This window comes from Emydura macquarii, unplaced genomic scaffold (genome assembly GCF_026122565.2).
Source record: "Emydura macquarii macquarii isolate MOO-44397 ecotype Brisbane River unplaced genomic scaffold, CSIRO-AGI_Emac_v2 contig_2768, whole genome shotgun sequence".
Classification (NCBI taxonomy): Eukaryota; Metazoa; Chordata; order Testudines; family Chelidae; genus Emydura; species Emydura macquarii.
The window spans coordinates 36,933,825-36,952,562 of record NW_027132905.1 but is presented as its reverse complement, the minus strand read 5'-3'; the positions used below and the strand labels follow the sequence as shown (position 1 = coordinate 36,952,562).

The 18,738-nt window shown below is 50.0% G+C and overlaps 2 protein-coding genes across 3 annotated transcripts in view; both read right to left on the bottom strand.

Moving 5' to 3' along the window:
- GPR153 (G protein-coupled receptor 153) overlaps positions 1-17,570 on the bottom strand; it is a 59,685-nt gene extending 42,115 nt beyond the window's left edge. For both annotated transcript variants that reach the window (XM_067566681.1, XM_067566680.1), the window contains exon 1: positions 16,925-17,570. The gene's annotated coding sequence lies outside the window, so the exon portion shown is untranslated. The remainder of the gene's footprint in view (positions 1-16,924) is intronic.
- Positions 1-18,738, bottom strand: part of RPL22 (ribosomal protein L22) — a 382,415-nt gene that overhangs the window by 123,591 nt on the left and 240,086 nt on the right. The window lies entirely within an intron of this gene.

The following is an 18,738-nucleotide window of genomic DNA, read 5'->3' as shown; positions in this document are numbered from 1 at the left end:
TGCAGTTACAGAGACTTCAAAACAACAAAAAAGGTTGTGTCATGAAAATGCTCACATCCCTAAGAATCCAGGGCCAGGGAAGCGCCCAAGTGCTGGCCCCTCGATGCATCAGACAGGACCACACTCCAGCATTTGCCCCGCCGTGCAGCTAGTCACCACCCTGAAGCAGTAGCCCTGCTGTACGCCAGAGCCTAGGTGCTTCAGCGGGAACGCTCGCTCAGCCTGAAACGCCAGACACGTCTAAACACAGACATTCCCTGCACACTCCATTTGAAGCACACAACACCTGAAAACAGCCCATGGCAGATCCTTCCCCATTTTGTCTGACTCAAAAATGGCTTTGGCAGACAGAGAAATTTGCAAACTGGAAAAACGTGCTTAAAGGTCCCAGCCCCATTCTGTGCTTCAGGGCAGCCTCAGCTTCCGTGACTCACTGCGCTGAGTGTCAGGATTCAGGACCCTCCTTCATTCTCTTCGTGTCCTCCCCCACTAGCTCTTGTGTTCAGGGCCTCCCACAGCCCTTCTCTGAGGCACGGAAATAGGAGCGAGGGAGGGAGGGAGGACAGGACATAGCAATGCACAGAAAAGAAGGAAGAGCGACAGGATGCAGGGGATGAAGCGTGGAATCCCCTCCTGACAAGAAAGGGCTCGAGCGAATGAGCGGAGACAGGCCCACCAGGCAGGAGCATCCTTCTCAGGGGGCTGGATTGTCAGCTGGGGCAGCAGCACCCTAATCCAAAATCACACCCTGGAGGAATGGTACTGACAGGCAGCGTCCGGATGCCACAGTGATGGGTGCACTACAAGAATGGAGCAGAATGGTGGATATCCAGGGCCAAGGCGAATTCCACATACAAGTTAGCTCATCCAGGCACGTTCTTGCAGCCCAGATGGAGCACAATGCATTTATTAATAAATGGGCTCATCATCTCGGTTAAGTTCAGGTTCAAGTCCCAGGGAAGAGCAGCTCCTGAAGACTAGCTCGGCTGTCAGATTTGTGGAAACCATGGGTGCTTCTTAAAGAGAAAGGGCCAACGTGTCTTTTTAAGTGACCCCAGAGGGGAGAGGAATTGCAGGGGGAGCTGCAACAATCATGGCTGCTGATCAAGAATCTCGCCTTCACACAGCTGTACGAGGACCGGCAGCAGCTAGCCCAGACCACGGGGAAGAAACAAGGCTGCCAGAAGAGCTAGGTCTGTGGGGGTAGGAGAGCAGCGCTGAGTGTCTCTGTGTGCACCCCCAGCAATGAGTGAGGGTCGGGTTACCATGGAGAGGAGCAGGGAGGGACACACACTATGTGTGTGCTCGGGGGCTCTGCCTTCGGCCCCCCCTCACAATGGGGATGCTACCACCTGCTTCCAGAAAGAAATGCCCGGATGCTGCCATGCAGCTTGGCTGCCTCCCTGTTCTCCGCCAGGACAGAGCCTGCAGCGATTGTGCCCGCACTACAGCAGCTGCCAGAAGCTGGAGCCTGGACGGCAGGGGACGGGTCACTCGCCCATTGGCCTGTGCCGTCCATTCCCGCTGAAGCATCTGGCACTGGCCATCATCAGAGAGGGTACCGGGCACGATGGCCCATCGGTCGGACCCAGTACGGATGTTCTCATCCAATGCTCTAAAGAGGCTCAATCACGGCCCCAGAGCTCCTCCAGAACACCGCCCAGGGGGCGCACCCCCCACGCTGCCTTTGCTGGCTCCCCCGGGGCCTCCCAAGAAGCCTCACGGTACTCGGCAGCCTGGCAATCATTGGAGCCCTGGATTTGTCAGCCCTCTTCAGGATGAGACTCACCTGTTTTCATAGGCTTTCACATGGGCTGGGATTGGCTTGGCTAAGGGTGACAGGGTGTTTTAATGGAGTCTTCCGGGCTTAGGGAGATTTTGCCTTTCCAAGGGAGCTGGGTCTCTTTTGCAGTTCCTATTTTCAGTGGCTGTAATGTGCAGAGAGTGTTTGACGGGTGCCCTGGGAAATCTAAGTATATAAATGCACACTAAAAATAGAAAACCAAGTCAGAACTGCTTGGGGACTCTGTGCCTCAGCCCCAGTCTCAGACAGAAAGTCGGGGGGAACTCAGGAATCATTTTACAGACACCTGGTGAAATCCAGCCACATTTTCTACAAATATACTTAAAATATTGAAAATATGTGGCTATTTCTGCTGAGGATACAGCATCTCCCTCTCTTTTTTAACTGCCATGGCAACCCAACCATCATCTAGGGTATAAATATATATTCAGCCAAATGCCTCTTCCAGCAGTTCAGGCACAACCAGCACAAGTCTGAACCCCCAAATATGTATCAGACAGTCCCTACTGGGACTCTCATTCTTTTGCACATGACAAACATCAATTTAGATCCCTTACAGAGAGGGAAGATCATTGCAGTTTAAAAGGATGCAAGACAAAGTGCTATAATTAGACTCCTTGTGAACAAACCCAAGCCAGGAGTCTGAATCACATCCAGAACACTAACCCCTCCAAGTTTCACTTCCACATTCATTATGCATGTCACCTTGATCTCAGGCCGCCTGGAGTTCTTCAGCAGCCTAGCACCTGGTTCTGCAGCACACAACAGTGCAAACAGATGGATTTCCTTCCAACCAATGCCTTGCACTGTTGCAAATCTGTACAGACATGTGGCAAAATATCAGGTGCTCTGGCTTCACCAAAGCATGGAAAACTCATTGCTTGCATGATTTAAACCTGGGCTGGGCAGAGCACCGAAGAATGCACTGAAGGGAAAAATTCAACACATGTAGAAGGAGGAACCAGACTGGCCCTTATACAACTTTTCTATCACTGGCTTGGGGTTATTATGGGAGAGGAAAGTGCGGTACTTCAAACTGTGCACTACATTTCATCAACACTCCCCTTCACCTAGAAATATTATGAACAATTATATACTTATACTCCAGAATGCAGAATATTTAGGGTTTCTGAGTTTTAGCAATAAAAGCTGGTAAGACTACGTCAAAGTGCCACGAGAGAGAGGAGGATTTTGACGAAGATGCTGGTGTGGGGCTCAGGAGATCTAATGCTCAACTCCTGCCACTGACAGATTCCACGTGACTTTGAGCAAGTCACAGTCTCCCTGTGAATCAGATTTGAAGAACAGGGACCATGACGCTCTCTGCTGCCTACTGCTTTGGTGTCTTATGTATTTAAGCTGTAAAATCTTTGGGGCAGGAGCTGTCTGGCAATGCACAGTTGGTACAGTACTAGCCCGCGATACTGTGGGACCTCCGAGTACTCCTGGAATACCAGTATGTGTCATGTCCCAGTTTGGTTTCAAGTTGGCTTGGAGAATAAGAAATTTTAGCTATTTAACATTAAGTTTTTGTCTTTCGGCTTTCCCACTGGATTATGTCCCAAACGTGCTAATATATTAAATATATTCAGCGGTTAAATATATTCAGCGACAGAGAAAGTAGCAAGATGAAGTTGGCAACGTTTTGCTTTCTGTAGATTAACCAAGGGAACATTTTCCAAGCTGAAAATTGTAAATGGGGAGTGAAATTTAGACTAAGACACCTTAATGCTTTCCCCCTCCAAACTGAATTGACATACAGCTTTTAAAGGAGTCAAAGTTTGCATGAAATAAACATTGGATTTCAGAAAAGAAAAGATATCAACCAGAATCCAACTGTACTTAACTCCATTTCCACTGCTTGCTTTTCTGGCTGGACAGACCAGGTCATCCAGAACTTCTAGCATCAGAGCCCTGGACCCTTCATGAGGAAGTTATACAGACAATATAGACATTTATGGTGCACTCCGCCCACCTTCGTGCTGGCACCCGACCGGCAGGTTGGGCTGATCACAAAAGCTAGAAATGTGCAGGACTCCTCTATGCAGAACGCGCAGACCCACCAGTCTCCTTTGAACGCAGCCTCTCTACCTTTGAGCACATTCTCCTCCTCCAGGCATTTTTCTGTGAGAGGAGATAGATGGCCCCTCCTTTGGAATGTGCAAGTCTGAGCTTGTTCTGGCTGGGCTCATGCATTTGATTATTGTCTCAGTCTTCACAGGAAGCTCCAGGTGATTGTCCCTGGTCAGTGTATTGCTTCTGACCTTATCGTGACAGAGCGTGCTGCCCCTTGAAGGCATCTTTTGGATCCAGCTCTGCTATTACAGCCCAGAGCAAATGGGGCTGGTGGGAGCGGGACGCTTCCCAGGGGCACCATGGTTGCAGGCCACCTCACCACCACCTGCCCTGACAGCGAGGGAGCCATGCTTGTTCCTGCACCGGCTGTGGACCCGCTCCCTGAAACCACCAGCCTCTGTCTACACAAGCATGGCCCTCCAGACCTCCATAGGCCTCGCTCTCTGAACAGCTTAACGACAGGCACACACCGACCCCTGAATCCTCCAGCTGTCCCTCTGCAGTGCCCTGTCCCACTGAACATTCCTGCATATAGCCACTATTCCCAAGGGAGCAGAACATATCAGCTTGTAGCTTGCAGCTCAGCATCACCACTTTGCTTAGCCCTTAGATCTAGATCTATAGTGAAAACCTCCGTCCCTTGCTAATAAAGTGACAGAGTAAGAATATTGGAAACAAATGGTTATGTATAAAAGAAAATCAGAACACACTTTCTAGGGCCTAAAAGGTACTAACAAGACACTCCCCTATGTCAGTGGTTTTCAACCTCTGGTCTGCAGACCCCTGGGGGTCCACAGATGTCTAAGACTTCCAAAGGAGTCGGCACATCCAGTCGAAATTTTTTAGGGATCTGCAAATGAGAAAAGTTTGAAAGCCACTGCCCTATGCCCTACAACATAGCTTATCCCAAGTTCTTTCCCCAGCCTTTTCAGCCAGTTGGGCTGAGATCCCTTCTCATACGATTGAGCCCCCTGGCGGCTTGTCCTCACACATTGAAGGAATCTCTAGGATCATCTGTGCCCCAGATACAGTTTCAAAAGTTCATTGCCTTACCCCCAAATGGGATAACGCCTCATTTTTTTTGCATTTTAGAGTGACAGAGTTCAAGGCCAGCAGAGACCATCTAGATTACCTAGTCTGACCTCCTGTAACCACAGGACACCAGCACCACCCCAGACTCCCATACTAAGCACAACAGCAATAAAGCTGTTGTATTACAATAAGTATCACAGCCCCAGGAGATAGACTATTCTGTGCCACAAGCAAAGAACAGAGGGACAACTTGGCCCTATAATCTATTGATTAGCATTTTGCTCAGACTGTAAATGGGCATCCATTGTGGACTGTAGCATACTCAATTTGCACATGACCAGCCAGAGTGAGGAGACAAGTATTTCTTCTCCCTGCCTGCCAGGCGTAGGTGGGTCACCTTTCAGTGACCTGCCCTAACTCTCAGCCCTACAGATGATCATTTTCAGCATATGTAGGTAACTCCTCCCATATACAGCTCTCGTGATGACTGTGACAAACCCTGTGACACAAACTTTCATTACAGACCTTATGTGACATCCCTTGGGTGAACTTACGGGATTCCTGACCCTGTGTACCCCTGCCCCTCTGCCAGCTGCCATCAAGAGGTCCTTGAGTCACAGGAAGTTTGAGAAAGAGCCAGGGATGCTGGGAAAGGAGGCAGCCTGTGTAGAAATGGCTCTTTTCCCACCCAAGGGAGAGACGTGGAATAAGCAGGAGATCTTGGTTCCCTACTAGGAGGAGTGGGAACCAGGGACAGGAAATGGGCTTCAGCAAAAGCAATAGCCTGTGCCTTAGGCACATCCTGAGCATCTGCCTGTTAGGGCCCAGAGCAGGAATTTCTGAGAGTCCCCCCATCACGCTCCGGGAGACGCCTGTGATAGAGGCTAGGACCAAAGAAGACGTGGGCTTGGTCTGGGTCTTCTGTGTGGACTCAGTGTCCCAGAAGAGATGACGTTTTGATTTTGCTCTGAGAGACTGGAGAGGTAAACTGAGGCAGTGGCTGCATTACTGCAAGGCCAGGGCCTCTCACTCTTACAGACTGCAGATACAACCAGGTCAGCAGCTGGGCAGCGAACTTCACGCTGATAACATGCTTCGCACAAGAGCCACAGGGCCATCCTTCCAGTCTGATTTCCCCCGGCCACAGCTGCATCCTGAGTCACATCAGTTACAGGCAGTGTAGACGCTCTGCCTACGGAAGCAGGGACTAGGCTGAACTGGGACACGATGCTGCCACTCAAGGGAAGCACATCCTAGCCGCACGTGCCTACAGTGCCAGAGAAGGACATTACGTTACCACGCAGCGGTGGCACAAACGAGTCAAAACACTGCAGGCCATCCAAACAGCTCAGCATCATTATGCTGCCTTTGCCAGCGGGACCTGGGCCAGAGATTTCTCACGACAACTAATCATGCGCAGCTTTCCAGCCCAGAAACGCAGGTGTGTGGCGTGCACAGTCTTCGTGCCGAGTTTGTCTTTTCCCGTTGGCTGTTACTGCTATCAGGTTTTATTTAGAGCACTGCGATGGCAAAGAGTAACCACTGAGGTGGCGCGGTAGTAAGCACCTTTCTGTACGAGAGCAGCGCAAACGCCACCATGACAGGTCTGGCTAGGCCACACACTTCGAGCTCACCGGATGAGACAGGTCCATGCATGGAGCAGCCAGGAGTGCGGGATGGTGGGACGGGAACTGAAGCGGAGAGTTAAGGTGACAGAGCCTCTCCACACACCTTTCTGGCTGGTTTCTATTCCCTGAACCAGACAGCACTTTTCTATTCCAGCCAACCAGGCTCCCTCCTGCCTCAGGTCGTGTGGAATCTGCCAACACAAACAGCTTGCCTTTGTCTCAAGCACTGCTCCCCGTGGCAGGGCTTCAGTACTAGTCAACATCTGCATTAATGACTTGGATAATGGGTGGCGAGCCTGCTTATAAAACCTGCAGATGGCACCAAGCTGGGAGGGGTTGCAAGCACTTCGGAGGGCAGGATTAGAATTCTAAACAACCTTGACAAATTGGAGAATTAAAGACAAGGGAAAATCAAACGCACAACTAGAAAAAGGGGAATAACTGGCGAGGTAGTAGTATTACTGGAAGGGATCTGGGGGTTATTCTGGATCACAAACTGAATGAGAGTCAACAATGTGATGCAGCTGCAGAAAGGCTAGTATCATTCTGGGGTGTATTAACAGGAGTGTTGTATGTAAGACACGGGAGGTGACTGTACTGCTCTACTGGGCACTGGCAAGGCCCCACTTGGAGTACTGTGTCCAGTTCTGGGCACTGCACTGTAGGAAGATTGGGGACAAACTGGAAAGAGTCCAGAGGAGAGAAACAAAAACAATAAAAGGTTTAGAAAAGCCTGACCTACCAGGAAAGGTTAAAAAAAATGGACATGTTTAGTCCTGAGAAAAGAAGACCGTGGGGGGAAGGGGACCTGATAACGGTCTTCAAATATGTTAAGGGCTGTTATAAAAAGAGGACGGTGATCAATTGTTCTTCAGGTTCGCCGAAGATAGGACAAGAAGCAACAGGCTTAATCTGCAGCAAGGGAGATTTAGGTTCGGTATTCGGAAAAACTTCCTAACTCCCAGGATAGCTGAGCTCTGGAACAGGCTTCCCAGGGAGGTTGGGGGATCCCCGTCATCGGTGGCTTTTAAGAACAGGTTGGACAAACACCTGTCAGGGATGGTCCAGGTTTACTTGGCCCTGCCATAGCAGGTCCCATCCAGCCCTGCATTTCTATGATTGCACTAGAGCTGGGAGTCAGAGCACAGCAGCCATGTGCCAAAGGGAGTCATTTTCTGGCTTCTCTTTGAAGCTATTCTTGAAGATGCATGGGTTGTAGCTGCTGCATTTAGCAGGCCATGCCTAATGTGGAACGCATGCTGGAACCTATCTTCCACCAAAGAGAACCTCTGCCTGTCTCACAATCCGTCAGCCACTGCAAACGCTCCCCAGACCCCTCACATCTTTGTACACCATGCGATGCACCCACGGGAGCCCCCAGGAGCAGAGAGATCCAGAGCAGTCAGGCCCTGAAAGAGGGTCTGGGGGGATCCGCAACAAACCCTCCAAGGATAATCACCCTCAGAGCAAGCTTCTCTGGAGGGGTTTCCCACCTTCCCAGTGAATGGCTCACAACTGCCCAAGTGCAAACATTTGTTTGCAGTTTCCCTTGGAGCATCAAGTAGCGGCAGGTCAGCGGCAATCTGGGCTTTACTAATCCACAGGATGAAAGCCGCCAGTATTCCTGTGATTGCCACGGGATGAATGAAATTGTGAGTCAGAATCTCAGCCAAGCTGCTGGGAGCTATTCTTGGTTTTTCCATCACAAAAAGTGGTATTTTCTTTCTTAAAAGATAACTTTGGAAAAATAAACAAACTGCACAGACTGCTGCTCTGCTTGCAGCATAAGACCAATACAGCACTCCAGAAATTGTACAGCAGCCAGCAGTAAATTACACTTTGCATTAAACTACATAACAGTGAGTGGAGGGGCTAAGCCAGAGCCGCAGAATCAGGGAAATTCAGAGGTCAGCATCCACCCTGTTACGCTCAGGCCATAGGACATAACAATGTGCTCTGGAGAGAGCTCTGGAAAAATCTAGTGCAATAAGAAAGGCAGAATTTCAGCCATCTGCCAGAAGTTGCCCCTTTCTGCGGCACTGGTAATTCGTACAGCACTTGGTGGATTAATTTTCCTTTGAGGTTGTTTTGATACTTGAGAAAGCCAGAAGGAAAAGAGGTCAGAAGACCGACAAAGAATTTAGCGTCATACAAGTGCCCACCAACAGCAGATCTTCCAGCCCAATTACGGACACTTAAAAATATGGGTTCCTAAGTTTTTGGACAAATCGTTGGCCTTCACGGAGTTCAGGTGTCACCATCATAAGGGTAATGATAAAATGCCTTCCAAACCCTGAGCCCCACTAGAGAACTGTGATGGGCAAATGTTACTGACAGCTGGGGGTACGTTTTTTCTATGTGAACAGAGATTTATCCCTGTGAGTCCCATTAACATTAATGGGAATCCCATAGCTAACTCCCCACAAATGCCTGAAGACTCATTCTTCCCTTCCTTTCCTCCTGCCACCAGTAACAACAACACAGAATAAATGCACAGCTAGGACTTCTCACCTTATTATTTTTTATAATTGCCATTTAGCTTGTAACAAAAGGAGCACTGCCAAACAGTGCGTTTCTGGGAATGAGTGATACTTGAGTGTATGAAAGCTTCATTATTCACTAAAGATCTATAATAATCCCCTAGACATTAGCTGAATGACATGTATTTTAACCACATGCGAGTGCTGTTTGGGTTCCAGAATGGCTTACCCGCATACACAGTGGAAGGACAGAGTATGATGTAATTCCCATCACCTCAGTTCTACAAACACATTTTAAATGTGATCAAGCAAAGGCCCCCCTTGTATAACCCTCCTGCTGGGTTTGCATTTCATTCTTTCATGCAATCTGTTTTCCACCTGTGAATCAGGCCAAGTATTCTTCACATACAAGCACCTAGCGACTGGTCCATGCATTACTAACACAGGCTGCTCCCCAAAACAAGGCATTGCCCCCTTGTAAGTCCTTGCTAAGGGCTACTTGTACCACTGGCCAACGCCCTGTTGCACAAGGAAATAAGTCTCCTACTCTTGACTTCTCTTAATATCTACCACCAACATCTCTGCTTCCTGCAAGCACAAAATTATTGGGAAACCAAGCAGATGATGAGAAAGGAAAGCTAAAATAAATAAGGATTTAAGAAAATAACTCACTGAAAATACAAAGGAGAAAGTTATTCATTTCTCTATCTGCATTTCCAGTCCAGGAATGTAGAGGACAACCAAAAGCACCAACACTAGGGGTCAAAAAGGGTGGATCCAAACAGGGCTGATTGTGAGATTTGTAGGAGCGGTACAGAATTCTTCCTGCCATTTCCAGAGAAATCTGATGCTCTGAAAATCCTGCACTGAGAGTCCTGCTATGCCTGAGAATTCTCCACCCTCCCTGGCCAGTGGCTGACTGGCTACCGAATGGACTCCCAGTGAATAGTTCAGGTGATTAGGAATGGCACACAGAGCCTGGGATATCTAAGTTGCTGGGTCCAGTGCAGTTGGTTATTTCAAAAGCGGTTATTAGACAACTAATCCGGCATCTGCCCACGCAAGATTTCCCCATGATACCAGAAGTTTGGAGGTGAAGCCAAAGAACAGCTTCAACAGAAGGCCAGAACCTTGGGAGTTAAAGTCTCTCTGCGCACGCACACTGGAAGGAAGTGTGCGGCAGTAGGCAGGACTGGTACTCTTCAGGATTTGGGAGGGTGGCAAGAGAATGCAACCATGGCAGCGCAGATGAAAGATGTCGGTTTAGTTCCTAGTGCCTCTTTGCTGCTAAATTAACACTATGGTTCCACTGATTGCACAGCCCGCACAAAGGGCTAGTCTCTTGCTTAACAGACTTTTTTATTTTTATTCTCCTTCCTTTCTGGCAGGAACTCCACTTATCAGGCATTCACAACTTTCCAAGGGGGGCCAGCTGCTGAGCCACTTGGTCTATGCAAATTTTATTAAAGAGAGAGTCTCCTAAAAAACTAGAAGGTTTAAATTAGGTCCTTGACCTCTCAGCAAACTTAGGTACTTGTACCTCTTCCTGCGCAGCACTGACAAACCCTTTCAAAGAGCATTTGTTTTGGTGACCGGATCTTCAGAGCTGTCCTTGGCTGAGATAGGACTGCAGCTTCTCTCAAGTTGCTGGCAGGATGTGCGGTAACAGTGAGACATTTGCTTTGTGGAAACTCACGTCACTGAGAATCATTTTTCAGAAAGAAAAATCTAGGAAAATCAATAGTGGCTTTTCCTTCTTCTGCAGCAGCCACGTGAGAAGTGAGAAAAGGACTCGCTGCATTCTCCTAGCTCAGTAATAGACTCCAACATCTCTGGCCTTCTCTGAAAGCCTGATAGGATTTAGTAACCTGAACTGTGGCATAGCGGGGGTGGGAGGGATGCTTAATCCTGCTCTCCCCTCTCTGGAGCCATCTTTGTTAGTAGCATTTATTGCTATTTCAGTTGCACCTACCCAGATTTACACCACTGGAGTACCTGAGAGAAGAATCTGGCCCCAAGACACCAATAAGCTTAAAAACATTTTGTTGCCAAACCTGACAGCTGGGTGCCTCTGGGTTTATGGAGCAGTATCTCCATCACTCAGCATCTGACCTGAGGGCAGCCACTCCTCCACGCTCCCCAGGACTGGCAGGGTGGATGAACAGCTGCACCAATAACGTGGTAGGAAGCACTAGAAAGCAAAGCAATCACTGTCGGCCTCAGGAACTTACATGCATTAGCTCTGCCAAGCTTGCCATCTCCAGCTGCTGAGAGAGAGAGATCCAGAACCGCCCACTGAACATCACTTTGCCCACTGACTGCCCAGCCAGCAGCACACTTTGAAGAGGGCAATAAGAGAAAATCCCAGACCAAGGGTCTGGCAATTGCTTCACTGTGGCAGCAAGACAAAGCCATCAATCAGGACCATAGAGGCTGAGAGCAGACAAGAACAAGCACTCTTCATACCTTCTCATAAATGCTGCCTTCATTTCCAACATCCTGGAGTCAGAAAACCAACACCACTGGCATGCCCCATTAAAAAAAATAAAATGTTTTTGCTTTCTGGCTGCTATAGTTATGGGCATATGACAGAGCTGAAGTTATTCTGTATTTTATGGCCATTGCATTCGCTGTGCTATATTAGTATTGATTGGATACAGCTGCTGTTTTTACAGATCTCATTAAATATTAAACTTAAAAGATGCCAATATTATCCTCTTGGAAAAAACACCCTGCAGAGACTAACAAAACACAGCCACCACAGTGAATTATTCAAGCAGCGCCATAACTGCACAGGTGCTTTAACTCAAGATGCAATGAAGAGAAACGACAGAGACAACAGCTCTCGTCCAAACGAACGCAACATCCTTTGCAACAGTGCAACTTACAGAAGACCCAAGTTTGGGCCCACTAATCTGTGGGCCAGCAGGGGCAGCTGCCAAGCCTGGAGGAAGGGAGTGGGTCCTGTCATGACAGCCTGAGCTCTGGCTGACAGTCAAGTGGCACTCATGGAAACCATCATCAGAGCTCCTAAGCAAGGCCCCCACAAGGGGGAGAAAGGGTACACTTTACCGGGGCCTGGAGGGGCCCAGCCCCGGCTGCAACCCCCATTACCATGGGGAAAAAACTTTCATAGCTCATGAGGTTGTATGTCTGGGATGAGGGATTGTGGTACGTGTATAGGAGGGGGGCCGTGTTACAAGTTTAAACTGGGCCCGAAAAAATGATGCTTGGGCCCTGCTCCTAAGCAAGGGTCCTTGCAAGGAGGTACCTTTAGTGAGGTGAGCAAATGGGGAAGGATCTCAGAAGGCCTCACTGAATACACTATTGCAGTTCATCTAAGTTACCATCCAGCGGCCTGGGCTGCTGGTGGCTTCCTCTCTTCACACCTGGTCTGAAAGAGACGATCAGCACATACCTACTCGTGACTTGGGTGGTCTGTTGTAACCCCTTAGGATTCTGCAGCCTGGAGTAATGAATGTACAGCCCTTCTGAACCGGGGATGAGGAGACTGACCTCCTGTGTGAAGGGCTGAGAGGTTCACTGATGAAAAGCGCTCTGTAAAAGCCAGGTATTATTCTTACAATTAAACAGTTTATTCCCCTCTTGATACATGCTCCCAACTGCTATGTACACAAGCATGCTACATGTGTGCCTAGAGAATAAAGAATACCTGAAAGGCTGCAACAGATTCCTCACAGCTATTTATTTTAAACTACTTCCAGACCAGCCAAAACAGCAGCTAAATAGTGCTGAAGTAGACAGATATTAAGTTTGATCTAACTAAATTGACTAGATGCAACCTCTTCTTTCCATGGTTCTCACAGGTCTGAATAAAGATACACAGTGTGTGGAAACTGCCAAGAATAGAAGCTTTCTTTCTTTCTTTTTTTTTAAGAGGGGAAGGCCCAGAAAAAAATTAGAAAAATATTTCAAAACCACAGGCTTTTAAGAAACAAACGCTACTTACTTCAAACATATGAGGCGGAGAGAGGGCCTGCTTTCCTGCATGTGCCTGCTAACCAAAACTGCTGAAGCTGTGATGTATTTTAATGCAGTGCCCATTGCAGCAGCATCAGGGCACTGAAATAACTAAGACACATAGTCTCTCCAACACAGACAACCAGTTCACCTCACTACAAAGCCAAATCCTGCATCATACTGCCACTGCGGGGAAAAGAGTGGAAACTGAGGGTTTTCACCCACACATCTGCCCTGAAATGTAATTAACGGACTGACTAAGCCAACAGAAAGCTGAATCCAAGTGATTCTGGATCATAGACTGTGAAGAGCTTTTACAAAAGCCCATTTTCACTTGCAACAGATTATTGCAGGCTCTTTGAAAGGGGTCCCTATTTCCAGCTCTAGACAGGAAGGGAAACCCCATTCTCAACAGCACCATTGTAACCACCACATGCAGGGAGCCTCATCTCATCCTCGCCTGTCAACGTGTGAGAGATGTCACCTATGCCGCAAGAGAAATTCAATTCGCACACCTAGATACGTGGAGAATCCTTGCTGACTGAGGAGCACACCAGCTATTGGGAAGCCTTGTTGGAACCAAAGCTCAAGCTGACAATGATTTTTCAAGCAGTGTGGTCTAAACTTCAATCCACACTGCAGAGGTGACAGGAACATGCTGACTACAGCAAGAATCGCTGCAGGCTCGTATCTGATTGCTGGAAAATTTAATGATTGAGATACACTCAGGGGCTTGTGGCAGGAAGTCCCATTTGTGCACACATAGCACTAAGGAGAAGACTTTCAAAAAGGTTATCTGTAGCGTCTATTCATCTTGTAATCTGCACCACCTGCCTCATGTGCTGTGTTTACTGTGGCAGACTCCCCCATCCCTGGGGTTAGAGCAAAGGCTACTGCACACCTTTGGGACCTTGTTCCTACCCTGGAATCCCTGCTGGAGCCTGGCCGATGCCTCTGGGCAATGCCAACACCAGACAAGCATTGTGAAAGTTTTTGTGATTCTAGCAGGACAATTCTTGGATGAATCACAGGAGTTACAGATGGAAATGACCTACTAGATCTTCCAGTGCATCTCTGCAAATACAAGACTCCTCTCTATTGTACCTCTTGTAATGTTTCCTCTGGTTTTAAATTCATCAAGTGGCAGTACTTACACCCCGTCCACTGCGAAGAGATGGGCATTAGGAATGCTGGTCCGCCTTTGTACAGTGCTTTGAGATCTACAGGGGAAACACATCTTTGCAGTCTAATCAAGGCGGGAAGGGACAGCTACCATCATCCAGTCTGATCTCCTGCATAACACTAGTAGAGGATTTCATCCAGTTACCTCAGTATTGAGTCCAGTCACTGAACATGTGAGACAAGTATTATTCATGTTATTCCACAGACCAAGAAAGCTCACTGTCATTAATATTCGTAAACACCCGCCCTCCCCACATATCACACCAACCATCCCTCTGCCTCCTTGGCAGACTATTACATCCCCACTTGGTTATTATTTAGCCAAGCGGTACACACTTAGCTAGATTTAATCAATACGCCTCAGTCAAGCCGCCAGCCCCCAAGTATCTCCCACCAGTTTGCCAATATCTCCCAGCAACATGATGCCCAGAACTGAACTCTGTTCTAGATGTGGTTGTACCAGAGCAGCACAGAGCAATCCTTGGCTCCTTCCTCCAGGACATGCTGCCTCTTCACATGCAGCCCCAAACTAACCTGGCCCACATGGCAGCTCCACCACAGCACAAACTCCTGTCTAATTGGTGGCCTACCATATCACACCCAGGGTGCACTCAGCATTTTTCATGCTTTCCAGCACAAACATTCAAATGATTCCCCGTCTCCTCTCTCCTGCATTCCACTCTCCTCCCGTGTTCTCTCTCACTTCACTGGATATGTTCTTAATCTTTCTGTGCCCCATTTTTTTAGTTCTCTGTCCTCAATGATATTCTTAAATGCTCCCCATTAATATCACTGCTGCATTTCATTAAGATGCTGTTCACCCTCTTCTAGATCATTCATGAAAATGTTAAATGAGACCAGACTGATTCCTAGAGCACTAGACCAGCTCCCCCTGATTCAATACATCACCAGTTAGCACTGCTCTTTGTTTATGGCCTTTTAGCCAGTTTTCAATCCACCCAAGTGTGTTTTGTGACAAACAGAGCAAAGTGGGATTATAAAACAAACAGAGCCATATTTAAATGCATAATTTGTTCACCTCCATTTCCCAAAACTTACATTCTGAAGTAAAGGGAAATCTGAGTTGCTCTGTTATTTGGCTCCAGTGTGTTAAGTCCTTGAGTGAAATTTTAAGGCAAGAATGAGATTTTTTGGCTCTAGAAGAACCTCCCATGGGAAATTATAGAAACCCCATTGCCCGAGACCTTTGATGCTAGATCAGAAAATAACTACACTATGTAAAAGCAAGAACTACAATGCAATGAGAGATAGACAATCTAAAAAGGCCTTTTCAATGTTTAACTTTTCCAATTCCAAAGCATGTCTCTGTGGTTATGAATAATTCAACTCTGCCTTCCCAGGGGTTCAGGATGCAATAATTTGGGAGTGAAAATCAAGTGCTGGTTGATGTGCTGCAGAGACCTGCAGAAATTAGAGCCTCCGCTTGTTCTGCATAAGAAACCTTACTAATATTCCCAAACACCGTGCTGCGAATATCGAGGACTTCAATGCAAGACACTTCAGATCAACCAGGTTAGTTTGAACAGCGTGAGAAGTAAGAGCTGGATGGGAAGTGGCCTTTCATTTTTAATTCTGATGGCTGTTGGAATTCTAACAGGCTGTTCTCACATACATACTTGCTGTATTACACTCTTTTGCAACCTTAGCTGAAAATTAGTCAATTTTTTGGTAATGGGATTGTAAGATCAGAGAAGGTAGAGATAGAAAAGACCTATTAAAGCAGCACTCCAGCCTCCAGCAATTGCAGATCATAACCCTTCATCAAAAGCTGGACTCAAGTGACAGCGTCATGGATGCGACGGACCTGCCAGTTCTCTTTGGCAAGGTGCGTGTAATGTGCCCTGTCTGTGCATGCAGAACCTCCTCCCACTCCTCACTTTGTTCCTGCCAGCAAACAAAGGAGGAGAATCCTCTTCTCCTCTAAGAGGCGGACATGGTCCCTGCTGCAGGGCACAAAGTCTGGGCCCCACACCTGCCCAACTGCAGCGGGGACAGAGAGGGACAAATGGTTTCCAGACATTAAAAAAGAAAAAAAATCTCTCTCCAAAGTAGCTAAAAACCAGTCCAGGGAGAGAAATCAACCAGGCTCCTGACCAGAAGGGTTTTCTGCAGCCAGGTGAATAAGCACCTGAAAGCATGACCCCAGCAAGCCCTGCCAGCCCCTCACTTGCAGCGCTGCAGCTACAGCTCGGCGGACAGGGGCTGGAATGTCCCTGCCTTAGGGGGCAGGGGAGCAACGAGCCCAGCCCCAGACAAATCTCCGGGGACGAGGGACAAGGAAGGGGGGCGGGGCCAGGCAAGGACTCGGCTTTCTGCCTTAAGGCTCGGCCGGGGGCCGGCCGAAGACCGGCTGTCACAGGCAGGCAGCCCCCGGGGGAGAGCAGGGCAGTGGTCCCGGTGACGCGGAGTCTCCGGGGTAGCCCAGGGCAGGTGTCCGGGTGCGCGGGGCGCCCCGTGCAGCCCGCAAGGGGGGGGAGGCAGAGCTCGCCCTACAGCCCCGGAGGCCACCCCACGCTGTCCCGTCCAGCGCCCGGGGCGGGCGGGCGGCCGAGAAGGCGCCTGCAGGCGGGGGAGCAGCGGGCGCGGGGGGACAAGGAGCCCCGGTTCGGTTCAGCCCAGCCCTGCCCAGCCGCCCCCTCCCCGGCGCACTTCGGGGCTGTAGCCCCCGAACCCCCAGCGGGCTCCGCTCCGCTCCCCACCCCGCCAGCTCCGGCTCTTACCTCGCGGCGCTGGTCCCGCCCGCAGCGCGCTGTCCCGGCGCGGGGGCTGCGCTCTGCCCCGGTCCGGGGCTCCCGGCTGGAGTCGCGGGGCGGAGCGGAGCGGGCAGGGCGCATGCCTAGCCTAGCCTCGCCTCGCCGCTAGCTCCCTCCCGGTCGGGCCCTCCCCCGGCCGGCCCCGCGTGGCCCGGTGGCCGCTGCCCCCGCGAGCCGCCTCCGCCCCGGGCCCGGCGGTGGCCAGGGCCGGCGGGGTCTCCCCGGTCGCGGGGCGCCTCCTGCGCTCCCGGGCGGGGGTAGGGCACGTGTGGGCGGTGGGCAGCGTGGACGGGCAGCGGCAGCTGCGGACGGCGCCGGCGGGGTTCGGGGGTGGCCAGCGAGCGCCCCGCAGCGGCCTCTTGGCCTGGGCCGGGCTCCGGGCGGCCCCCCCTGGCTCCGGGGCAGGGGAGGCTCCGGTCAGGCGTTCGGAGTCTCCGGGAATTCAGGCGGGGGGGCGGGGGCTGAAACCCCCGGTGGGAAGGGCCGCGTGTGAGGATGGGCCGGACCCGGGGCGCACAGGATGGGGCCTGCTCTGCCTTGTCCTGACCCCGGCAAATGTGACTAGAGGATCCCGCCCTCCCCTCTCCACTTGGAGCCAGGGAGGATGCAGTTGTCGGGGCCTGGTCTGGGCTGTTCCAATGGCTATGTGCTAGTGAGGGCAGCCGGCCATGTGCCTTTGCCCCTCTGGATTTGTGTATCATGCTCACCTGAGTGCCTGGGTGAAGACGCCATTGGAGGTCTCTCTCTCCCTCTGGAAAATGATCTACCATCAGGTTTCCTGAGGTGTAAAATGTACATCTCTATCTCTCCCCACAGCATCTGAGCCCCCCACACTTCAGCTCCGGGTCCTCCCAGGGCCCACACGGGGCAGGGCTGTTGTCCTTATTTTACCCATGGGGAGGGAGGCTCGGGAGATGAAATGACTTGCCCAAGGTCACACAGGAAGCCTGAAGTGGGGCAGGGATTTGAACTGGGGGCTCCCAGGTTCCAAGAAAATGACCTAGCCTGGGCCTTCATCCTCCCTACAGCAGAAAAATCAACCAGCAAGATTAAAAATACGCAACCAGAGGCAGACGATGTCCTGCAGAGAGCACGTCTGCACTGTCCCCTTAGAGACAGACGGGAGGAGCTGACAGTTTTTCTGTCTCAGATTTTTGTAGCTCTCCCACTTAGACTCCTGAGGATTGAAAAGGGGGCAGGTAAAAATGGCAAGTCAGAGGCAAGGAGACAGGATACTAGATAAACCCTAAAACAATGCACAGCATTGTAAGCGAGGCTTGCCTGGCTCGCACTGTCAGACAGACACAAAAGATAGACAATGGACATCTCTGCATCCATGTCTACTCCCTAGGCGAACTGAGCACACCCAAAATGTTTGTCACCCTACCTCTGTCAAGGCAGGAGGGCTCCCTGCAGGAGCTGTTGGAACAGTTAAACATGAAGCTGGTTATTTGAGTCCCAGCCCAAGTCTACAGGTCAGTGAGCAGGATTTGACTATGTTTAATGCCAGGACAGGAGCATGGAAGGGAGTTAGGTCTCCCATGCGGATAGTGGTGAGAAGTGCTGAATCACTGAGTCGTCATGCAGATTTATACATCACAAGCAGATGTTAACATGGCATATTTGAATATCATCCCCCTATCACCTGCCTGCCAAGCCCAGGATGCTACATTTCTCCACTAAGCTGAGAGCACCCTGAAAACCTGGATAGGCTGCTAGCTGCTTTAGGTGCTTGGGTGGGCAGGGACTCCACCAGAGACAGATAGCTGCACTGAAAAAGG